The following is a 13,371-nucleotide window of genomic DNA, read 5'->3' on the forward strand; positions in this document are numbered from 1 at the left end:
TAAACAAATCTCCATTACACACTCCACAGTACCAGGTGCAGCAAGTTAAGAATTGTTTCTCATTCTTTTCTTTGATCTCCTCACAGCCTTTCCCAGACTGAAGCCTGGGAAAACTGTGTTTCTTCCTGTAGCCAGAGAGCTGCTGCCACACTGGGTAAGATATTTTAAGAAATCACATGTTCAGAATTCTGGTTTTGTCTCCACCCTGAAGTAACTGTCCTTAGCAAGACCTAGAATTGGGGTCTGGCTTAACAGGCAGTCTCTATAATTTAGACATTTTCTATCTATCCATGTCAAAATTTCTTAAGTGAAAATGTTCCTTAATTCATGTTCTGTATTTAAAAAAAAGACTATTAGTAAAAAGTGAATCATTCCTTCAGATTCACCGAACCTGACAAAGGGATATTTTCTAATTTTAGTTTCTTTTTGAATTTTATTTTTGAATTTGAAATCTGAGACTACTAGCAATAAGAATCCTACCGGTCTGTTCTGTTAGCCTTTTTAACAATTTTGACAGGTTGTTAAATGTTGCTGTGTACCATTCACCAACCTTCACATAAGAAAGGCAAGAAAAAGGGGCAGGAGATTGGAACACAAATGTTGAAAGACACATTTCCAAATCCATAACCTAATGTAATTAAGGAATTTTAAGATGAATGTTTAAATTTCAGTAATAAAGGTTTCTTATAAATTAGTTTAAAATTTCCTTTATGTTTCTTTCTTGTTCTAGGTTGCTTAACAGGAAAATACCTAAAAATGACTACATTTGTGAGCATAAAAATTCCAAGAAAACAAAATAAAATGATGATGACATGCTTATTACTAGTAATTTTAGAGTAGAGAGGAGAGCTGTTTTACATAATTATTACAAATTTGGAGTAAAACATAAGAAATGAATAAGGTAATTAATTTTTATGCAATTCAGACCTAAGCACTGCCATTGAGTTTATCTGAAGTCATTATAACAGTTCTGGTCATAAATAAAATAACAAAAAAGCCCCACTCGAAACCAAAACAAATAGTTACAACAAACCAACAATAAAAAAATTTTACAGAATCAAAATCAGCAAATATTTCATCTCTTCTTCCTCACATAATTTTCAACTTGAAAAATATTTCTGAGTAACAATTTAAAGTGAGCTAATGAAACATCATTATGCAAAGAACATTTCAGAAAAAGCAGTTTCTATTTAAAAGACAACTGCAACTAAAGGTAAAGAAACATTCCAAGATGTACATCTCAGTAGAACATGCCAGACAGATTCTTTTTTTCTTGATCACTACATCTGTTTTCTAAATTAAAACATGATCCCATCACAATATAAACAAATGATACAGACAAAACATAATCTCTTTCTAAAACGTTTTAATTTAACAGATGCTTGAGTCATAAGTATGCTAATGAAGCTCTTTCATTTGTATGAAACAAAGAATGGTATTGGATCATACCTACTTTCAATTTGTATAATAGAATAAATCACATGAGAAGCTTCTCTCTGTGGAAAACCAGAACCCTAAAATTTCAATAGTTTCTTTTTTGCCCTTTATTAATGAAGCGGTCTTCTCAAAACTACATTTTTGGAAGTGGCAAGAAATGGGTGACTCTTATGGTCTAAACTGTTAGCGGTTTTGTTTATTTCTCATCTGCAACAGATGAAATAGAGAAGTACAAGCTTTGTTCAGCTGGGTGCTAATTTGGGTTCCAGTGGCTCACACAGCAATGAGAAAAGCTGCAAGCACAGTGCCTCGGGAGGTACCATGCTATGTTAGAGATTTGGTGGAGACATGTGCCCTGAAGACCCAGGGAGGAATGCATGGAGTCTGTTGCAGAAGGGGAGACAATGAAAGCTGGTGGACTAAAATAAAATCTGTCCTTGTGTACAGACTGTAGGAAAGAAGAAAAATATTTGTTTGAAAGTTATTTAAAATGCTTATTAGCTGAGTGATTTGCATTTTCTCTGTATCAAAAGTTACCTTGTTCTAACTCATACTCTGATAAATCAAAGTCTGTAGAAATTCAAAGACTATGTTGATGTTAGTGGAATATTCATGGTAAAAGAAGGGGCAGGTAAATTCACCACAAACAATTTATTGTTCAAGGATTTGCCACTCTGCAGAGATTTCCTTCCCTGTACAGATTACACTTGACTCCAGACAGTTCTAGACACACAGTTCGTGTGATGCAAAACTTTATTTTATGTACGCTTAACCATTTGCAAATCCAACTTAGAAAATTTAGTGAAAAACTGAAGCTATTTATGTAGGAAAGCTGGAGAAGGGAGCAAGAAAAAAGAATGTGATTTCTAGATGAAGGTACAGAGCAAACCATTGGTTATTGTGCCATTCATTGGTCTTTTCAACTAAAAAATTGAAAATCTACCATCTGCAAAGCAAGGTAAAGTAGCAGGTCAACTGCACGAATGGTCATCTTGAGTATTATATAAGATCACCAATATATAAGATATACAAGTTAAAATACACCCCCCCCTTGGATCTCTCAAGGAGATGAGAGGCAGAGATCCTAATTTTAGAAACTCTCTCAGGATTTAAAAATAAAATAAATGCTGAGCTGCACAGATTGTCATTAGTCAGTCACTTCCTATGTGTAAACAGATATGTTTTCACCTGGAGGGGTCTGTTTCTGAAAAATGAGATATCTCTAAAGGGCATGTAACTAAATTCCTCCCTGGGTTCTTAAATATCACTTGACTCAAGTACATTGATTTCTTGTTTTTTCCCAAAATATATAGATGCTTTTGAAACTCTATCTTAGTGTGCTGAAAAATTAATAGCTGTTAGACAGTCTTCTTTCAATTATTCTCTCAGCTTTCCTCATAATTACACTGTTCCTTTAATTATATAATTACAACAAAATGTTTATTTTACCAAAGACAAAGTCATAAATCAAGGTATATGGAAATTTCTAAGATACCTTCAGGCATATTTAGTTCTTCAAGAGTTTGGAAATTTCAAAGCTTACATAGCTGTAACTGAACTAATAAAATCTCAGTAATTGTCCATTTTAATTGGCCTTCAGCATTCTTAAATTGAAAGCAATTATGTAAAGCTACAGAACTGGAGTACAGTGTGAGCCTTGAATTGTCTCTATTTATAATTATATACAGAAATATGCTGAATATCCTCTTGCTAGTAAGTGAAGTGCTGAGGAAAAAGAGCTAATCAAAAACCCATATTATAAAGTCAGTAGTTTTCCTTCAGCAAAACCCACACATTTAGTATCAGCAGTTCATGAGCAGTTTGTGTACTTGTATAGTAGCAAATGAACTAAAGGGTAATGTATGATAGAGGAAGTGACCCAAAATTAATGTGAACACATTAGTATGCCAGAGCACAAAAACATAGCTATTTTTTTGGGGGAAATGAGGTTTTTTTACTTTTTAATTTTTATTTTTTACTAATAGCATATGAAGTTGTCTAGAAGGACAATGATAAAACATAGCATGCTATAAAAGCCAACAGATTTCTTATGTAATAACTAATAAATTTATCTATAAATGTGTGTATATATATGTATATATAGAAAAAACACTAATCCCATCTCCCAAAAAAGTCTCAAAAGTAGTCTAATGTGGTTGAATTAATTATTTCATTGCATTGTCTGAAAAATTTTAATAGAAATAATTAATGCCTTTGACTGATCTCAACAAATAGCACCTTCTTTTGCAAACCTGTGGAGGGATAGAATGTAAGAGAATGGTTCAGAAGGCAGTCTCACCCCTGAGGAGTTGCAGCTGCACTAATCACCAAAGATTAGGAACAGCCCTGCCCTTAACAGGCCTCAGCTGTGCCCAATGAGGATGAGTGCTACAAAAGAGTGGGGTAGCTGGGTGAGGAGAGAGTTGGAGTTTGTTGGTTGGGCTGTGAGGCAGAAGGAGTTAGTGGTATGATGAGAAATCACTGAGAAGGTATGGAACTTTTGCAATAAGGTGAAAGCACAAGCCTGCTCTGATTAGCTCTTTATGTTCATTGTGAAGTTGCACACACATGCATGTATGTTCATAAATTATGTTCTTTTAGAAGTACTTGAGAAGATATAAGAGAGAAAGTCTGGGATTTTTTTGCTTGATTTGAGCAACTGCACAGAGTGACCTCTGAAAAGAAGGAGCAAGACTGAACCTCTGTGAGCAGCGAAGAATGCTCATATGAAAAACTTTCTGGAACACAAACATCTTGGAAAGTCCCTTTAGTAGCTTTTGGGTGCTCACATTAAGAGACACAGGGTGGCAATCCACCTCAAAAGTATGAGTACTATAAGGCACATAGTTAACCTTTTAATATTTGATTTCATTCTTTTTATTTTTAATAACTTCTGTTTGCTATTGATGTTTTAAAATTGTTTTTTTACCTGTGATGAGTACCATCATATAAAAATAATTTTTGCAAGTAGTTCTAAATTACACATTTTGTGCAAGAGCAGAAGTTAACCATTCCTTTCAGCTCTGTGTTCTCATCCTATGAAAATCCTTGAACAGTTTAGACTTTAACCCTGCTTACTTCCCATACTTTTTACTGTCTTAATTTTCCATATTTTCAAGTTTTTTCACCTAAAACTAAATTTAAATGTTGTACTGCTGCCTTCCAGATACAAAAATATGATATGAATGCCCAAATCTCAAGCTTCCTGTATTGCTGTGACAATGGACATATTATCTATTGTCATCATATCTAGACACTTGGAAAAGATTTACCTTGTGCATTATTTTCTGCTTGAGAAGTAGTTCTCTAATTTCACCATACACATTCTCTCTGCACTCTGTAGAAACATACAGAACATTCAGGACATTGACTCATCCCATTCTGAATTTGCAAAATAAGTGAGATAATTGCCTCTGGAGCAGTCCATTACAAAGGCTGTAGTGCAAATGGTCAGCTCAGACTAGACAGGAAGATTTTAGATAGCTAGAGAAATTACGTGGATATCACACTGTTGACTTATGTAGACTATCTCAAAGTAAGCCTGCTTTCCCAGTCGTTGATTAAATGTTATCTGAGATGTGGACAAATTTTTGATCAGGTTTGTTTGCTGGATTGGTGGTTTTGTTTGTTTTTTTTTTTTTTTTTTGTTTGTTTGGGGTTTTTTGTTTGTTTTTGTTTGGGTTTTTTTTTGGTCTGAGATCTGTGTATGAAAAATGATGAGATATGCAAACCCCTTATATGTTTCAGTCAACAGCATAGCATATCATTTTCATGATGATATTTATATTCTTTCATTAGCTATCTGAACTCATATCTCATAAGTCTGTAAACCTAATTTCAGGGCATTAATACAAAGAGCAAATGTATGTGACTATGTATAATTTACTCAGAAATTCTCCTTATATATAAAGTGAGTGATATGTATATGCTGCCAAACTCAGACTTATTTTTGCAGATTAAATTGGATTAAAACTGTCTCATTCAGGTAATGCTTCGAAATATCTGTGGGTAGCTTCTGCCACCAGCATTATGATTTCACTTCCTCACACTTCTTTACAAGCTCAGAAATCAAAAGCCTACTTCCATGAAAAATTTCATATGCAAAATGAGTGCTCTGAGTTTTGGTGACAGAAATCAGCCTTTATTTTAACCCTATTTTCTTATTCTATTCACATCAGAATGCATTATTTGAAATTCCTTCTGCAAGCGTATCTAAACAATTTTTTACAAAAATTTTTGTAAAGCTGTTTACAACTTTACAACTATTGTTTGCAGCTGTACTGCCTATGAAGTCTCCCACCGATTTTCATGTCTTGGTGTTCTGAAAAATTATGTGATGATTTTAAGACCAGGACAGAATTTTCTTGGATTGAAAAAAACAAAAATCCCACCCAAACTGATTCACTAGAAATGCTTTAGAATAAGGTGTTTACTCTGTGTATCAAGAAATATTTAAGCTCTGCATATTTAGGAAACACATCTGGGGTTTTGGGGGCATTGTTTTGTTTTCTTTTCTTTTGCCTTATTTTTCTTTCTTTTTTTTTGTTTTTTATTATTTACAGTGCAGTGGTGTTAAATCATAAATAAAGGTCATGATGGTGCCATCACAGGAGACTGCCCTTGCTCTGAAAAGTTCTTAAGCAATATATCATCAAAAGAAGTTTTTCTTACTTGGAGCTGTCTAGGGAAAAGTGTGTTTTAGGCAAACCAAATCTTGACACATGGTACCTGGTTAATGCCTATCTAAATGCTCATTAATTCATGGCTTTCTCTGATTTTAAATTTTACATTCTCCATTTCTGTACCTGTTTGGGCAGTATTTATTATATTTATAATGCTCTACCTCTACCAAAGAGTGGCTATATTATTAATAAAATGGGAGCAAAGTCTACGCCGGCAAAATTAATGAATGAAAAAGAATAAAATGAACCTTACTATACTCTCAGCTCTTATTAGATATGTCAACTCTGTTGCATACTGCATTGAAAACATTTTCAACATAAAATGTTCTGACAATCACATTAATTTAAGAAACACAAAAGTTTGACTGCAGATAAAATGCTATTAAGCAGTAATTATAATAGAGTAACAAAATGTGCAAGCTTAGTTCCATGTAGTGATCTGACTCTGGGTCTAAATTTCTAGTCCAGTCACCACCACCATTATTGACAACTGAACACCCCCTTCCCCAAAAAGGGAGGATGACATAATGTCAAATGTCATGACAAGCATGAGTTTTAACTCATCTTTCTAGTGTGCTTTATGATCCTATGACAGATTTCTTTTGATTTTACCAAAGAGTGAAATAATGGTGTTTCTGAAGGCATTTAAGGATTGACTTACAAAGACTTGTAATGTACGTATTCAAACCAGATTATGTCCTATTTTATGGATGTATTGTCCTTTCATATGTTTTTACAGGTAAACAACACACATATATCAGAGGTGGGTGTTTTTACCAGGGCTGCATTCAACACACACCCACAACCTCAAGACCATAAGCTTTGGACCTTTAGTGGTGAGAATTTGCTCTGTATGTGTACAGTGAGACAAACCACAGGTTTAACTCAAACTTTGATGAGGCTAAATACATTGCATTTACTTCCTTTTTTCCTCACTGTAACTTTTTTATTGTGACTCTTCTCCAACAGTCAGAATAGAAAATAGAAGCAGTCATGATTATAAAAGAAAGTAAAATTAATGTCAGTTAGCCTCATCTATCTTAAAATTTACTCCAAACAGCTGAAATGTGACAGTCCCGTAATCTCCCTTCAATTCCTTCAATTTCTATTGCGCATTTTCACTATTTATCAGTGGTAGTTCTAGTATTATTCAAACTTCAATGTAAAAATCATAAATGTAGCAGAACACAAGCCACAGGACAAAAGAAAGCAAAAAAAAACCCCTGAAAAATGAGGAAAAGGTTTCACAATTATGACTCGGAACAACCTCGTAGTGTCTGATGACACTTCCTTATCAAGAAAATAGTTTTTTTTCCTTGGAAATATTAGACAGGGGAAATGAAGAAGAGGAGAAAATTATTAAAGACATGGGGATAACTCTGTCATATATGGATGCTTCAACTCCTTAGGTTTCTCAGATGACACTAATGGGTAAGGTGGGAAACTGAATTAAGTCCCTATTTATCTCACTTGTAAGCACTGTCACATTTCAACTCTTACCAAAAAAAAACACCTTAGAATATTTACAAAGCAAAGAATTTATCAGTCTAATAATACTGAAAATAGAATAGTAGAGACAGGACTGTTGAGCAGGGATGTTATATTTGTGTACACTTTTTCCTAGGTGTTACACATATCCTTTCAGTGAACCTCATATCTGAGGCTATATACTTATATACTTCTCATTTTTTAAAAGGAAATGATGGGTGGGGAGTTGTGGCAAGACATTAGCAATATAAAGCATTTTCTGACAGAAAAGTCCTAGCCATTGTAGTGTCTTCTTTCTGCTTAGTATTAAGCCCTCAAAAAAATGCCTTTTCCTTCTCATCACAGACTTCTTGCTTCCCAGCTGCTGTCTGGAATTTGTACAACTGCCTTCTTCAGTGTTATTTGACATGAAAGTCTATTGTTTCTTACACAATGGCCACCAAATTTTCTCAGGCCCTTGCTGTATCTGTGATTCAACAAGCTGATGCTGCAACAGGTGAGGGCATAGTCACTTGACCACTAAAATTGTTAAAACTGAGGCTGATATAATTTCTGAAGGCCCTGAGTCACCATTTTGGATGTCGGGTAGTGCCTGATGTTTTTTAGTAGTAATGGCAAAATCCTTGTTCCATGGTGAAATTTAGCAAAATTTGCTGGCAGAAAGTGGAGTAATGAAACTAAGAAGCTTCATGCCAAAAAAATGGTAAATATACACTTCTGTCATACCCATCAAATGAGAATATTATTTTCACACAAAGAGTTTCTATACTTGTCATTTAAAATGAGCTAAACAGAAAAGAAATTTGTAGGAATGCCCTAATCACAACAAGGAGACTACAGTTTAGAGAAAAATCAAGGGTTATAGTAAATGGCCTGTCTATGTAGATGTCTTTGTAGCACTTTTTTTTAATGGAACAAGGAAAAACACAGAAATAAGACATGTCATAGTGTTTCTTTAAAGCCAGTAGTAACATGTAAAAAGTCACAAAAATAAATTAAAATTGCCATTGTAAACCTGTTGTTTTCTGTCCTGTAGTCAGGAATTGTTTTCACTTTGAGTTATGCTTAGGGCTTTTTTAAAGCAGGATGTGTTTATCATTTTGATTTAATCTTTGTTAATCATTTTGATTTAATCTTTTTCTAGACCTTAACCACATATTTAGGTTGCCTGAAGAAGCTGTCAGGTGATATAATTTATGGGAAGATCTAGAGGGCAAACACTACAATAGTCTTATACAGTACATCTTGCTTTTTGGTCTAAACCTATTTTTGCTTAAACCTCATTTCACTTTAATAAAATCAGAATAGGTTGTTCAAAAATGTTACATTTTAAAAATTTAAATATGTATAAGGACATCTGTTTTTATTTTTAATGATATTTTAAGTAAATGCTTGAATTATATTTTATAGTGTTTGATCCTCTTGCACTAACAGGGGCAAGAAAAAGAATGTAGTTTTAAATACTATGGTAAAGAAATTATTTGAAAATAGTTTAATTTTTTTTTTTATTAACAGGTTCTTTTAAGTCAGCATACACAGGCCTTATTTAACAAAGCAATTAATCACTGATTCCCCTTCTGATGACCAGGACATTTTGCTATAACATATCTCATAGCAGTATTTGTCTTAAAATAGAAAAAATTATTTTGTGAATTTCATTAATTCCAACATGCTTAGAAGTTAATGCTTTTTATTTTCAAAATCTTCATGCTGATTTGGTTTTGTTAACTTTTAATATAGAAAATTATAAATAATAACTAAACATTTTGAAAAAATTAACTAGATGTTTACACTCTAATTTTAAGAAAAATCTGGGTATTTTTAAACATTAGTGTGGAATTAAGAAATACATTAAAATTTATGGTACATGACATGAAAATTACTATAGAAATTGAGACCATGTTTACTGTATTATTAATTAAAAAAACTTCACTGCATACATCTGATTCTCAAAGCCAGACTAAAAGTTTATTTAAGATAATCCATTTGCAATATTCATTGAATCTTAGATCACATTAATATAAAACAGAGGCAATGGAAGAGAGCACAAATAAAATTTTGGAGTGTGTGAAAGCTTAACAATTTAAGATCCTTATTAAAACATGTTTTTCCTCAGACTAATACTGCCATCGTTCTTCTCTTAAAATACAAGATAACGAAAACAAGACTCTGTCCCTGTACATTTGTTAAGAATCTAATGTTTCTGTAGCATACTATGCAAGCAGTCTGTTTCTGATGGAGCTGAATCCAATAGGATTTATGCTGCAGGTTTAAACCAGCAAATGTGAATGAAAAATAAGATGCACTGCTGATGAAGAATATTGAAACCAACACAACTGCATTGGGAACACTTTTGTAGAGATCAGTTCCCACATTATTTCTTGCAGTGAGCTATTGGAGACATGCATCAGTCAAAAGCAATCCTTGACTGTATCACTGATTTGCATCTTAAAGATGATTAATTTATTATTAGAGTTTTCAAATAGGGTGGAACTGCTGTAAATTATTGAGAAGGACTGCTGCAAGATCTAGCATATTTTTATTTCAAAGAGAATGAGCAGCCTTTTTCATTTGGATGGTGTCTCCTTAGGAAACTGATATCATATTTCCACAAACAGATGGAAGTACTGCTATAAAATATGGTGCCATCATTTTCTGAAATGTGTGCTGTAATGAAGGGACTGTGTAGGTGCTCTTTCTGAGCTCCTGGATGGCAAGCCAAGAATTGTTATTAGCAGCTTCAGGGCCATTACAGACTTACCTACATTGTCAAATCACATAGTTCTTGTGTCCTGATTCCAGAGTACCTTCACTGAATAATTGTGAGAAGTTGAAGTTGAATCCAGTGGATTTCTGGGGTTCAGAGGTTTCTCCTTCCCACCTTACTTGAATACTGGCAGTCTCTCTATGTTCTGATTGCCAAGGCCAGACCTTGAGCCCTTTCCTTAATAAGTGTCTCATATCTTGTGCATTTGCATGTCTCCCTTAATTAACAGCTTGAAAAGCCCCAGAAAATTACACACACAGAGCAAGGTCAGACAGCAAAGCTCCAAGGCTCAGTCAGACAAGTGTGCTGACAAGCAGCTTATTTACAGAAGACCAGTTACATTTATTATCCCCCTGTCTCCACTTTTTCCATTCAAATTGTGATAGTCGCTCCATTACCTAAACTGCTTTGCCCCTTTCTTTTGGAAAAGTTCATCCCTTTCCACTTCTCATCTCACATCCAACAACATTTTTTGGTCTCTTCTGTTAGCTGAATCTCAAGCCAGTCCCTCAGCACCTGTCTGCATGTCTTAGCACACTGTTGTAAATCCTGGCTCACACCGAGAGAGAAAAAACCACAATCTGAATGAACAAATGATGAAATAAAAGGAAAATATATGGTTGCTGAGTACCAAACAATTCACATCTAAAAGATAATTAACTGCATGCATAATTATATCCTTTAATGAAACAACCATAAATAATATAATCAGATCTTGTAACTGTAGACAGTGCCAGGAAAACCATAGCTCAGCATTCTGTTACAGTCAAAATTTGAAGAGTGTGTTCTAGTATGTCATGCACCTGACTGTATAAAGTTTGCTCTGTTTCTTTTTCAAATGATGGAAGAAAACAGCAGAATGGGTTCTAGGGAAAACAAAGCAACAAAATTATGAGAAATTAAGTCAATGACCAGCTGTTTCTGCTGTTGTCAATTTATCTTTCAAAAGAATGGCCCACAAGACCTGAAGTCTGGTATTTTATCTGGGGGAGCCACATCTATTTTTTCCTCCATCCTCCAAGACTTCCCTTTGTTTTTCCTTTTTGTCCTTCATTCCACTGGCAGTATTTTTTTTTCCTTTTCCACCCTTGGGTCTCCACGTTTTCTTTCTCTCTTAGAGCTTCTCTGCCAATCTCTTGACATTATTGTTATGACATAGACCTTCTAACATTATTATTCTTCTCTGTTCTCTTTTTCTGCTTTCAATCATGTTTTAAATAATTTACAGTCTTATAACTGCAAAATAAAGAGCATATATGCTCTGCCATGCAATAACAAAACAACATAAAACAACAAAACCACATACAGAGAAACCTTGTAGGATGTAACTAGCAGCTGTCAGTAGAAGGAAAAAAAAAGTAAATAAACATGCAATCCATTTAATCTCCTTTCTCAACCACAGAATTTACCAAAAGAGCAGACTTTCAGATTGTTTGTCATTTGAGGGGGTTAATTTTTCATCTCTTTAGTGGTTTGTTTTTATTCATTTTACAGGATTACTTTTCTAACATAAATGCAAATTTAAACATTATTGGACATTTCTCTTAATGAAAAAAACAGACTGATGCTTTTTCAGGCATTTGTCCATCTGAATTTTCCATTGACATAGACCAGTCAACATAGCTTTGACAAGGGGTACACATTAAGCACAGGTTGCTTCAGATGACTTTCCTCCCTGAAGAGAGAGGGCATGGATATAAAGAGTAGGAACTGGGATCTGAGTCACAAAAATGTCTCATGATTTTCTATGGGGTCTTGTTCATATATTCTCTTCTTTTTACAGTGAAGCCCAGCTTAGGCAGTAGGTGGTTCCAGTCATTTTTATCTCTTTGACATTTTGCAGATTTATGATTCCAGATAAAAACTTAGAAAAACACATTAAGCAAAAGATTTGAATAGAGCACCCTCCAAAAGATGAGTGTATATATAAACATATATAAAATGTTTCTCTCTAAGCAAGCTTGAAATGAACAAGGAATTTTAACATTTGTGCTCCTCACTAAATAAGCATGTGAAAGGATTGACTAGCATTTGTCCTATACATCTTAAAACTGAGGGGAAAAAAATTGATTTCTGTAAATTTCAGCAGGTGAGAAAGAAATGCAACCCCATTTATCAAGTAGACTTACATTAAGCTTTTTACATCTGCTTCTCATCTATCACATCTCTGTCATAGGTAGTGCTGCAAAATTCAATAACTTTTTTCTTTGTCATTGAAGACTGCTAGAGGCAATCAAGAATCATTTCCAAATCCACCAATATGCATTCTATGTATCACATCAGAGCAAAATATACAATCCCAGAAATATCTTTTGTCTGCCAAACAGCTCAGCTGGAATTTGTTTAATCAGTTCATCTTTGTAACAGGTAGAAAGGAAAAAAACCCACACCTCTCCCCACAAAAAAAAACCCCAAAAAACATTAAAAACCCAAACTAGAACTCAACACTCACACCCTCTGCAAGAAAGCTGAGATACTGATTGTAAGAAATACAGGGTTTTTCCATTGATTTTGATTTATAAAGAATAACTCTTTTTGAGCTGTAACCAAAGCAGAAGCCTGCAAAACTTACACAGCTGGTATGCCTTGAATGTAAATATACTAAACCAATGTAACTAATAACTGTGTATAAACATTTTTTAACACTGTGATAACAAAACTGCACCCAATATATGAGCACTTTAGGTAAGTATGTGAGCAGTGCAATCACCAAAGACTAAGACTTTTGCAGCTGTACTTCGCTAGTGTAGAAAAGTATGAGAGGGACAACATAACTCGCAGGATGAGTAACAAGGAGCAAGATAAGAGCAAGGGACTCCAAATGGACAGGACATACTGCTGGAAAACCTGGAGCTGATTGCTGACAAAAGTCAGTAACAGTACTGGAAGTAGGCAAATCCCTCTTCCCTTTTGGTAGCGATTGAGAAGTATAAAAACCTCAGACATGCAGAGGAAAGGGTGAAGATGACAGTCCCATTTCTGTCACTGACAAGTTTT

General features: G+C 34.3%; 1 long non-coding RNA gene across 1 annotated transcript; it reads left to right on the plus strand.

Annotated features, from left to right (window-relative positions):
- The first annotated feature begins 3,865 nt into the window (after positions 1–3,865).
- LOC131554870 (uncharacterized) lies at positions 3,866–8,460 on the plus strand. Its single transcript, XR_009274459.1, has 3 exons — positions 3,866–3,926; positions 6,859–6,955; positions 7,953–8,460. It is a non-coding gene; the product is annotated as an uncharacterized LOC131554870 (long non-coding RNA).
- The last annotated feature ends 4,911 nt before the right edge of the window (positions 8,461–13,371 follow it).

The sequence above is a fragment of the Ammospiza caudacuta genome, chromosome 2 (genome assembly GCF_027887145.1).
Source record: "Ammospiza caudacuta isolate bAmmCau1 chromosome 2, bAmmCau1.pri, whole genome shotgun sequence".
Taxonomy (NCBI): domain Eukaryota; kingdom Metazoa; phylum Chordata; class Aves; order Passeriformes; family Passerellidae; genus Ammospiza; species Ammospiza caudacuta.